This window comes from Phocoena sinus, chromosome 2 (genome assembly GCF_008692025.1).
Source record: "Phocoena sinus isolate mPhoSin1 chromosome 2, mPhoSin1.pri, whole genome shotgun sequence".
In the NCBI taxonomy this organism is placed as follows: Eukaryota; Metazoa; Chordata; class Mammalia; order Artiodactyla; family Phocoenidae; genus Phocoena; species Phocoena sinus.
Window position 1 is genome coordinate 72,019,284 of NC_045764.1, and position 12,370 is coordinate 72,031,653.

General features: G+C 38.2%; 1 long non-coding RNA gene across 1 annotated transcript in view; it reads right to left on the minus strand.

Moving 5' to 3' along the window:
* Window positions 1–2,063: 2,063 nt before the first annotated feature.
* LOC116746787 overlaps window positions 2,064–12,370 on the minus strand; it is a 42,697-nt gene continuing 32,390 nt past the window's right edge. The window contains exon 4 of the long non-coding RNA XR_004347873.1: window positions 2,064–3,148. This is a non-coding gene — a long non-coding RNA (uncharacterized LOC116746787). The remainder of the gene's footprint in view (window positions 3,149–12,370) is intronic.

The window sequence follows — 12,370 nt, forward strand, 5'->3', positions numbered from 1 at the left end:
AGACATGTTGGCAGGATTTTTACTATCACTGTGAGTCAGAAGCCCAGAGCTCCGATATGTCAGCTGGCTCTGGACTGGGAGCCACAGAAACCAGGTAGAAGAAAAGTAAACCACAAGACAGGGAGAGGAGTGGGATGACAGAAAAAGAAAGGAAAAGGAGAGGAAGGCAAAGGAGGAAGCAAAGAAATTTTCCACTGAAAATAAACCTACAAACCAAATTTCTGAAACATATAAGGAAAATATTTCTAAAAAGACTGGCACCAAAATCAATAATCAAGAAGTGAAATCAGCTCAGACAAATGAACGCAGTAGAACAATCTACAGAAAAGAAAAAGGGAAAAAAAAAAAAGGAAGAAAGAAAGAGAAAAAAGGCCATTCCCTGGCTAAAAAAAGATGGATTAATAGAAAACAAAATAAACATGTTTTTTTCAAAGAATTCTCAAAGAGAGAAGTGAATCATAATATTCACAAAACGAACAAGGAATTATGAAATAATAAATGAAACAAGAATATAAGGATGAAAAAGAACTTATCAGAAATCATATAAATAAAAAATCATGGGCTTCCCTGGTGGCGCAGTGGTTGAGAGTCCGCCTGCCGATGCAGGGGACGCGGGTTCGTGCCCCGGTCTGGGAGGATTCCACATGCCGCGGAGCGGCTGGGCCCGTGAGCCATGGCCGCTGAGCCTGCGTGTCCGGAGCCTGTGCTCCGTAATGGGAGAGGCCACAACAGTGAGAGGCCCGCGTACTGAGGAAAAAAAAAAAAAAAAAAAAAAAAAAAAAAAAAATCATGAGAGCTTTAGAAAGAGTATCTCTTCCTAAGTTGGAAGTACAAATTTGGTGAGCTGTCTCTATCCGAGGTCAGTTTTTGTTTTCCTTTAGTGTTTACTTTTGCAGGCTAAACGTCTCCAGCTGCTCTAACTATTCTTCATTTCTCAAGGTTTCCAGGCCTCAAACTGGCTCTAAGAACTAGACACAGTACTCGAGAATATACCAGTAAAGTGAGACCATCAGTTCCCATCCTCTGGACAGTTACCATTTTTTACCAGTTGTATCATGGCATTTGTTCATAATGAATTTGTTGTCAGCAATCAAGTCTTTTTTTACATAAACCATGTAGTCAAACCCAGCTTCTTTTCCATATCAGGTACTTGCAAGATTGATTTAATATGTACAGTGTCTCTATTGACCTTTATCTTATTGGTTTTGGCTTTGTATTTCCATGATATTATTTTAAATCTAAATTCTGTCAAAATAAACCTTTGACTTTCATCTTATCTGCAAACAAGATAGGCAAGCTTTCTGTCTTGTTCAAAATACTGAATAGGGCTGGACCTTAAATAGAACCCACTAGTACACCAGTAGAAACTTCTCTCCAGGAGATCAGAGGTCCAGTAGCCAATACTCTTTTGATATGGTTGTTCAAACAGATGGAAGCTCATCATTGCTATTCTGTGACTACTTTGTGACCCTCCAGTGTGATAGACCCTCTAGTACTATCATGAAGATAGTACTTCTGTTTCCTCTTCTTTTTTCCTCTTCTGAATGTTTCCCATTGCAATCTTGACCTCAGGTCCATTGAAAGCTTTTGCAAAACCCTACTTTATTCATCCAACACATATTTATGGGTATCTGCTCTTTGCCAGACAAAGTGTTGAGGTTACAACGGTCACTCAAAAGAGACACACTCTCAGCCCTCCTGAAACCTCCTAGGCTGGAGAGTAAGATAGTCATGAATCACATAAACACACAAATAAAGGTAAAATCCCAACTGCATTAAGTGTGTTGCAGTGTGAAATGCAGTGTGTTGAGAGTTTATAATGGTGAAATTTGACCTAGTCTGGGAGATTAGGCTTTCTTGATTAAGTGAAATTAGATCTAAAACCTTAAGGTTAAATGGGAATTAACTTGGTTGAGTATGGGCAGACAGAAAGAGGAAGTGTTCCATGCAGAGGAATCAGTAAGTACAAAGGCCCTGTGGTGGGAGAGGAGGTTTCATTCAAGGAAGTAAAAGATAACCATGGCAGCTGGCATGGAGAACTAAGGGAAGTGAGGTGAGGGATGAGGGTGGGGACTGACCATTTAGGACCTCATCTCTCTCTCCCCTGTTATTTCTTTAGAAGGAATACTCTTCTAGAGCAGCTTCTCCTTGTAAGTCCTGCTCTAGTATATAGTGTAATATGTAATATTATGAAATACTATTTATTTTCTTGGCTTAACATTTCAGGTTTGCTTCATCATTCATACTCTGTGCTTTGGTCATAAATATTACTGTTAATCAGCTTCCTGCTCCACCTTCCAACCCCAAGAATTAGTGAGTTACTTCCCCCTTCATGCTGATACTTTCTTTATTCACACTTGTTCCTCATACTATCTGGTTTATAAGTTTTGTTTCAGTGACTTATTCTTTTATCCCTTAAAATTTCAATAAGGATATATTTACTTTGGATAGCAGTTTGGGAGTATCGATTTAGCTATTAAATATGCTTATAATTCATGACCCAGCAATACCATTTTTAGGTTATATATTCTACAGCAGTGATTTTCAAAGTATGGCCCTTGGACCGGCGTCATTACCAGCACCTGAGAACTTGTTAGAAATGCAAATGCTCAAGTCCCACCCAGATCTACTAAATCAGTGGTGCCCAGCAATCTGTGATTTTAAAACCCCACCAGCTGATACTGATACATGCTAAAGTTTGAAAAAAATCTACTCTAAAGAAATATCTGCATACATTGTATCAGATAACTTTTGCTGTTAGAACAAGTATTTATTTAGCTCACAGGTCTCCAGGTTGGCAACTTTGGCTAGACCCAGCTAGGCAGTTCTGATTTCCTCTGGCTCAGTCACTGTCAGCAGTCCGCTGCTGGGATAGCTGGGGGCTGGCTGGCGTAGGATGCCCTCAGCTGACACAGCTCAACTCTGTTCGGTGTGGTCTCTCTTTCCCCAACAGCCTGGCCTGGGTTTGATCACCTGGTGGCTGGACAAAACTCCAAGGGATAGAAAGCAGAAGCATTCAAGGCCTCTTGAGGCCTAGGCTTGAAATTGGCACACTGACATGTCTGCTGCATTCTACTGGCTGAATTAAGTCCAAGGTCATCCTAGGTTCAGGGGGAGGAAAAAGGACTTTACCTGTTGGTGGGAAGAGCTGCAAAATAAAATTGCAAAGTGTGTGGATACAGGGAGGGTGGAGATTGTGACTTTTTTTTTTGCCATCTTCGACACACATGCATATAGAAACAATACAAGGTTATTGCACCATTTTTGATGATAACAAAACAATGAAAACAACTTAAATACCCTTCAGTAAGGGAATGGGCAGATTGTGGCACATACATACCAAGGAATACTATGTATCCATTGAAACGAATAAGCTAGATCTCTTTCTAGGTCAACTAGAAATAAAAAACTTTGTTTTTGAATGAAAAAAGGAAACTGAAGAGCAATTGGAAAGAATACCATTTATATATATATATATATATATACACACACATATATATATATATATATATATATATAAAATAAGCACCCCTATTTATTTATTTATTTAGGCTGCACCAGGTCTTCACTGTGGCATCTTTTAATTGTGGGATTTTAGTTGCGGGATCTTTTAATAGTTGCAGCATGCAGGCTTCTTAGTTGCGGCATGCATGCATAATCTATTTCCCCGACCAGGGATCGAACTCCGGTCCCCTGCATTGGGAGCGCAGAGTCTTACCCACTGGGCCACCAGGCAAGTCCCTACCATTCATATATTCTTAAAACCTACACAATATTATATATTTCTGATGGGTACATATAATACATTTATGAAAGTATTACAGAAAGTCTAGAAGTATATACATCTAACTTATACCAGTGATTACTCTTGGAGAGTGGGAAAGGAGGCAAGAATTCAAAGTGGTAGTCAGAGAGGATATTAGCTTTATCTGTTAGGCTCTCATTTAAAAAACACATTTATATGTATTCTGTGAAATTAAAAATTTAAAAATAAAACACAGATTTCGTAGGAAGCTCATTTCAGAATAAGTCTCTTCTTTGACATGTCCTTCCAGGTCGTTATGAGATTCTGTCATTCACTCAGTCACGTTTAGTGAAGACTGCTGTGTTCTATGCACTGTGCTAGTCGCCAGGAGCACTCAATCTTGCCAAGTTCCCAACATTTTAGTCTCTAAGTCCTTCATTTTCTGACCCTTGTCTTTGAGTCGTTAGCAAGAAATTCTAGGTTTTTTCTTACTGCATCATGGAGTTCCATGTTTATCACAGAAAAGAGCTGTGAATGGTGGGACTTAACCAAATCTGGATCTGGGAAGATGCATACCTCCCAGTGAACTTTGTCATGATTAAATAGATAGATGTCATCTCTCAGCAGGGATCACATACTGTGTTAGCATTGTCATTTTCTTTTTTTTTTTAAAGTTAATTTCTTAATTTATTTATTTTTGGCTGCGTTGGGTCTCCGTTGCTGCGTGCTGGCTTTCTAGTTGCAGCAAGCGGGGGCCACTCTTCGTTGTGGTGTGTGGGCTTCTCTCGCTAAGGAGCACGGGCTCTAGGCATGCGGGCTTCAGTAGTTGTGGCACTTGGGCTCAGTAGTTGTGGCTCACAGGCTCTAGAGTGCAGGCTCAGCAGTTGTGGCGCATGGGCTTAGTTGCTCTGTGGCATGTGGGATCTTCCTGGACCAAGGCTCGAACCCATGTCCCCTGAATTGGCAGGCAGATTCTTAACTACTGCACCACCAGGGGAGTCCCAGCATTGTAATTCATTTTCATCCCATCCCTATACCCTCTTGCAAAACCTACTCTGAGAGCTTGCTCCAAAGCTTTTATTGAGCAAAGGACAGAAGTTCATACATACTTGTCACAAATGACTGGATGACAGGTAGACCCTTACTCAAGGTAGGCCAAATCAGTTTCTCTGTCCCAGAACTTTGTAACTGTGGTACAGAAATTCTGGTCAGTCTTTCCTGAGTGGTTGTGCTGGTGGTATGTACTTCCATCCTCATCACTCTTATTCAACACAGTGCTAGAAATTCTAACCAGTACAATAAGGCAGGAAAGAAAGTAAAGGGTATACAGATTAGAAAGGAAGAGGTAAAACCATCCCTATATGCAGAGAACATGATTATCTAGGTAGAAAAATCCCAAAGGAATCTTAAAAACAAATAAAACCTCATAGAATTAATAAGTCCAACAAGGTCATAGGCTATAAGAAAAGCATACAAATACTAATTGGATTTCTATATAATAGCAATTTGGACACCAAAATTTTAAGTGCAATACCATGTTTTATCACTCAAAGAAATCCCAAAAGCTTTAGGTGTAAATTTAACAAAGTACGTACAGGACTTGTATCCTGAAAACTACATAACAGTGATGAAAGAAATCAAATAAGATCTAAATAAATGGAGAGACCTACCATATTCAAGGATTGGAAGATTCAACATAGTACAGATGCCAATTCTCCCTAAATTGATAGGTAAGTTTAATACAATTACTATAAAAAAAAAGCAAGATTTTTTTTGTAGATACAGGCAAGAATATATTAAAATTTATATGGAAAGACAAAGAAACCAGAACAGCTAAAACAATTTTGAAAAAGAAGAATAAAGTGGAAGAAATTAGTCTACCTGATTTCAAGGCATATTATATAGCATAGTAATCAAGACTGTGTGGTATTGACAGAGAAAAAGACACATAGATCAATGGAACAGAATAGAGAACATAAAAAGAGACCAATACAAATATGTCCAACTTATTTTTGACAATTATGCAAAAGTAATTCGATGGAAGAAAAATAGTCTTTTTAACAAATCATGTTGGAACAATAGGACACTCATAGGCAAAAAAAAAGTCTCAATCTAAGTCTCACGCATTATACAAAAGTTTACTCAAAATGGATTATACATTTAAATGTAAATGTAAAACTATAAAACTTTTAGGAAAAAACTTAGGAGAAAATCATCAGGGTCCAGGGCTACTGAAAGAGTCCATAGACTTGACACCAAAAGCATGATCCATAAAAGGAAAAATGAATAAATTGGATTCAATCAAAATTAAAAACTTGCTCTGAGAAAGACTGATAAGAGGATAAAAAGACAAGCTACAAAGTGGGAGAAAATATTTGCAAACCACATATCCAACAAAGGACTAGTATCTAGAATATTTAAAGAATTCTCAAACCTCGACAGTATAAAAACCAAACAACACAATTAGCACATGGCCAGAAGACATAAAGAGACATTTCACTGAAGAGAATATACAGATGGCAAATAAGCACATGAAAAGATATTCAACGTCATTTCACTACAGAAACAAAAACTAAAAGTACAATGGAACATTAATACACATCTATTGAAATGGCAAAAACAGAAAGCACTGACACCACCAAATGCTGGCAAGGACGCAGAGAAACTGAATTACTCATACATTGCTGGCAGAACTGTAAAATGGTACAGCCACTCTGAAAAATAGTTCGGCAGTTTCTTTAAAAAAAAAAATAAAACGTGCAACTACCATATGACCCAGTACTTGCAATTCTGAGCACTTAGCCCAGAGAAATGAGGACTTATGTTCATACAAAAGCCTGTACACGAATATTTATGCTAGATTTATTCATAATAGTCCAAACTGGAAGCAACTCAGATGTCCTTCAACGGGTGAATAGTTAAAAAAAAATTGTGGTACATCCATACTATGGAATACTATTCAGCAAAAAACGGGAATAAACTGTTGATACACACAACAACCTGGATGGATCTCTAGAGTACTACGGTGAGTGATAAAAGCAATTCCCAAAGGCATGTATGTGTATGATTCCATTCATTTAACATTCTTGAAATGACAAAATTATAGAAATGGAGAACAAATTAGTGTTTGCCAAGGGTTAAGGAGGTGGTGGGAGTGAGAGGGAAGTAGATGGTGCTTTAAAAAGGCAACATGAGGGATCCTTATGGTGATGGAACAGTTTCTTGACTGTATCAATTGTTAGTATCCTGGTTGTGATTAATGTACCATAGTTTTGTAAGATGTTACCATGGGGAAACTGGGAAAGGAATACACAGCATCTTTCTGTCTTATTTCTTAGAACTGCATGTGAATCTACAATTACTTAAAATAAAAAAGCTTATTTAAAAGTAAAAGAAAAAAATTTTTTAAATTAAAGAAAAAGTAAAAGATGTGGTAGGAACCAGGGTGAGTATTCTAAAACTCAAATACAATCATATCTATCCCCTATTTGAAATGCTTTAAAGTTCCCTTTACCAATAGGAGAAAGTCCAGATGCCTGTGGTTAAGCATGTTGATATCCTACTGAGAAAAACTATTTTTCCCCAGGGGAAAAAAAATTCCACAAAGGAGTGAACCACATTATCTCCCCTGCCAAGAGGGTAGCCAGACCTCTGGGTCCTGAAGGTCTGGGCTTTCCTTACCCACCAGGGGGGTAGTTAACAACTATAACTTGTCATTTGAGAGTTCTCAAGACCAATGAATTAAATAAACAGAGATGGTTTTGTCTTTCCTAGCTATCTAATTTGCTTGGCCAAATCCCTTTCCAACTGGGCAGAGGGGAACTTCAGTGACATCTCTTTCTGGTCCAAAACCTTTTCAGCAATATCTAGCTATTAAAATAGTGTATTTTCAAGGGCATATTCAGTTGCTTTAGGTACTATTTCCTTGGCCAAGTTCATTTCAATGCCCCCTCTCCTAGAGCTGGGCAGGTGCCTCCCCCATGGAGGCCTTGGCAGGGCTTGAGTGGAAGCTGCACAGGGAGAGGCATCTGCTCGCTTTCTTTCATCTCCTGCTTCCCTTCCTTCCAGTCCCTCACACCCACACCCCCTGTCAGGAGCAGGTGTGGGGAAAGGAAGCAGACTGGAGAATGGTGGTTGGTGCAGGTTCCAAGACTATGGCCTTGGGTCTTGGCCATGCAGCTGGCAGAGCCTTGGAGAACCTGCCCCAGAAGGCATGACTGTCTGTGCACCTTGAGCAGGAACCACCGAAGCTCATGGCTTTGCAAAGCTCAGTGAGGCCAGGAGAGGCTAAGATGCACATGGAAATAAAGTTAAATGGCATAATCAGAATTTGAATTGGGGTTCACTCCACAGTCTGCCCACTTCCTTGCCTGGTTCTCCTGGGGATTTGTGTAATTCAGGCAACAGAGTGTGCATTCCACATGAAAATTTGCAGAGGAAGGAAGGTCATAACCTCCGACAGCCTCCATTCCCCTGCCCAGCACTTCTGTGTACTGTCTTTTCAGCCTGTTTCTTTACCTCTATCTTCAAATAGAGACAAAATAGCCAGGGACAGTACTGTAGGATTTCAAAGCTGGTAGGCACATTAGATGTTACTTAGTGTGGTTTCTGTGAGATAGGGCATTTCGAAACGCACAGAGCTTTTTTTTTTTTTGCTTATCATAATGTGGTGGTGGGGGGGATGATTTTGAAAGTCCTCAATCTGTGAGACAGTTATGCTGACAAAGATTCTCTCCTTGACCAAACTCTAGCCAGCCTCTACTGAGCCCTCTTTTTGACAAGGCCTCAACTTTGACTGTAAAGACTTGAACTAACAGTTTCTAATCGTTCAAGGGCCCCCTAAAGTGTCTGTCTGAGAAAACCCAAGGCTGCCAAAATCAGGTACTGTTTGCTTCAGCAACACCTGATGATAGGGTCCCTACCTCCCAGTCTCTATGCGAGGGCAGGAGCCTAACTTCAATTAATAATTAATAAGCCTAACTTCAATCAATAAGCCAGTTAGCAAATCGATATGGCTTTCATGTGGACTAACACCCTTGTCCAGCTTTTTGTAATTTTTACTTCCCTGACAGCTCCTTCCTATTCCCCCATTTTTACTTCCTACTTCAGCTCCTTCCTACTCCCCCATTCCCTCTGCACCAACAGAACTGGTGCTCAGCTCTCCCCCTACTGTCAGTAGTTTCTGAATAAATCTGTTTTCACCACTTTAATGTCCAGCTGTGTTTATCTCTGACAGTTCACAAAAATTGTTCTGCCCAAAATACCACCCTTGAGAAAGAGGGATCTTGTTTCCACAAGGTCTCATGGGTGTGTTCACTTTGTGATAATTCGTACACTTATGATTTGTGCACTATTCTGTCTATATCTTATACTTTTTATACTTTAATGTAAAAGTTCATGTATAACAAAATAAAACCATGGAAAAATTGATTAAAAAGGATAGGTTAAGAAATAATCCCCAGCAACCACTGACACGTTTTCTGTCACTATGGATTCATTTGCATTTTTTAGAATTTTATATTTATATATGAAGTCATATAGTATGTATGTACTCTCTTTTTTCTTTTTGACCTGGCTTCTTTCACTCAGCATAAGTATTTTGAAATTAATACACGCTAGTTTGTATATAAATAGTTTTTCTTTCCTTTTTACTGATGAGTAACATTGCATTGTATAGGTATACCACATTTTGTTTATATACTTACCTGTTGATGGACATTTGGGTTACTTCCAGGTTTTGATCATTACAAATAGAGCTGCTACGAACATTCATATACAAGTTTTTGTGTGAACATAGGTTTTCATTTTTCTTGGATATACACCAAACACCTGGAATTGCTGGGTCATATGATAACTCTGTTTAATCTTTTGAATATCTGCCAGATTGTTTTCAAAGTAGCTACATCATTTTAATTTTCTACCAGCACAGTAGGAGGGCTTCAATTTTCCCACATCCTTGCTAACACTGACTTTTTGATAATAGCCATCCTTGCAGGTGTGAAGCGGTATCTCATGTGGTTTTGCTTTGCATTTCCCTGATGGCGAATAATATTGAGCTTATTGGCCATTTCTACGTCTTCTTTGGAGAAATGTCTATTCAGTTCCTTTGCCCATTTATATAACATTCTTGAAATGACAAAATTATGGAAATGGAGAACAGATTAGTGGTTACAAGGCATTAGGGACTGGGGTGGGAGGAGGAGAAAAGAGAGGGGTGATGTTTTATAAAATGTCAACATTAAGGAAACTGATGGTGATGGTGATGGAGTTGTTCTTTATCTTGACTGTGGTGGTGAATACATGAACCTACATATGTGACTAAATTACATTAATTAAGTACACACACATTCAAATGAGTACAAGTAAAACCGGGGAAACCTGATTCTGATTGGTGGATTGATTTTATATCAATATCCTGGTTGTGGGCTTCCCTGGTGGCGCAGTGGTTGAGAGTCCGCCTGCCGATGCAGGGGACACGGGTTCGTGCCCCGGTCCAGGAAGATCCCACATGCTGCGGAGCAGCTGGGCGCATGAGCCAATGCCGCTGAGCCTGCGCATCCGGAGCCTGTGCTCCGCGATGGGGGAGACCACAACAGTGAGAGGCCCACGTACCGCAAAAGAAAAAAAAAAAAATCCTGGTTGTGATATTATACTATAGTTTCGTAAGATGTTACCACTGGGGAAAACTGGATAAAGGATATATGGGATTTCTATGTACTATTTACCAGTACATGGGAATCTACAATTATCTCAAAAAATAAAAAGTTTAATTAAAAACTGCAATTTAAAAAACCCTTATGATCAATTCTTTAACAAGATGTAACATCCCTTTCTGTAACAACAGAAAGTCAAACTATGTGAGGTAAAAACTGATAGAACTGCAAGGAGAAATAGATGAATCTACTATCATAGTTGTAGACTTAAACAACTCTTCACCAGAAATAGATACAGCAGGAAGGACCCAGCTGAACTCAATAACACCATCAATCTACTGGATATAATGGACAACTCGAGACAACATCATCCAATCACAGCAGAATACATATTCTTTTCAAGCTCACAGGGAACATTCGCCAAGATAGACTACATTCTGGACCATAAAATACAAAACAAAACTCAACAAATTTAAGAATAGAATTCCTACAATGTCTGTGTTCAGACCCTAGTAGATTTAAACTAGAAATTAATAACAGACAGATAGTTGGAAAAATTCCCAACTACTTGGAGACTTAATACTACACATAGATCACATAGATCTAACACATAGATCAAAGAAGAAATCTCAAGGGAGATTAAAAAAATTATTGAACTAAATGAAAATGGAAACACAGAATATCAAAATTTGTGGGATGCCGTGAAAGCAATGATTACAGGGAAATTTACAGCACTGAATGCATATATTAGATAAAAAGAAAGATGTAAAATCAATCTTGTAAACTTCCATCTTAGGAAACTAGAAAAAGAGCAAATTAAATCCAAAGTAAGCAGAAAAAATAATAAAAATTCAAGCAAATATCAATGAAATTGAAAACAAAATTAATAGGGAAAAAATCAATGAAACCAAAAGCTGGTTCTTTGAAAAGGAAAATAAAATTATCCTCTAACCAGGATAACTAAGAAAAAAAGGGAGAAGATGCAAATTACTAATATCAGAAATGAAAAAAGGGAGTTCACCACAGACCCCATGGACATTAAAAGGTTAATCAAGGAATACTATGAACAACTCTATGCCCACAAATTTGATAACCTAGATAAAATGGACAAATTACTTGACGGACACAATCTGCCAAAACTCACACAAGAAGAAACAGTCTGAGTAGGCCTATATATATATTAAAGAAATTGAATCAATAATTAATAACCTTCCAAAACAGAAAGCCAGGCTCAGATAGGTTCACTGGTGAATCCTAGCAAACATTTCAGGAAGAAATTACATCAATTCTCTACAATCTCTCTTAGAGGTTAGAAGCAGAGGGAATACTTCCTTATTCCATGAGGATAGCATTACCCTAATATCAAAACCAAAGATATTACAAGAAAAGAAAACCGTGAACCAATATCTTTCATGAACAAATAAGCAAAAATCCTCAACAAAATATTAGCAAATTGAATCCAGCAATGTATAAAAATAATAGTATACCATGGGCAAGTGGGATTTATCCCAGGTAAGGAAGGCTGCTTCAATGTTCAATTTAATGTAGTCTATCACATCAATAGGATAAAGAAGAAAAATCACATGATCGTATCAACAGATATAGAAGAAGCCTTTGACAAAATTCAACACCCATTCATGATCAAATGCTCTCAGTTAACTAGCAGTAGAGGAGAATTTCCTCAACTTGATAAAGAATATCTACAAAAATCCTACAACTAACATCTACTTAATGGTGAGAAACTCGAAGCTTTCCTGCTAAGATCAGGAACAAGGCAAAGATGTCCCCTCTCACTGCTTTTCACATTGTACTGCAAGTCCTAGCTAATGTAATAAAGCAAGAAAAAGAAATAAATTGTATACAGATTGGAAAGTAAGAAATAAAACTTTGTCTGTAAATTACATGATCATCTATATAGAAAATCTGAAGGAATCAACAACAAACTCCTGAATAAGCCATTATAGCAAAGTCA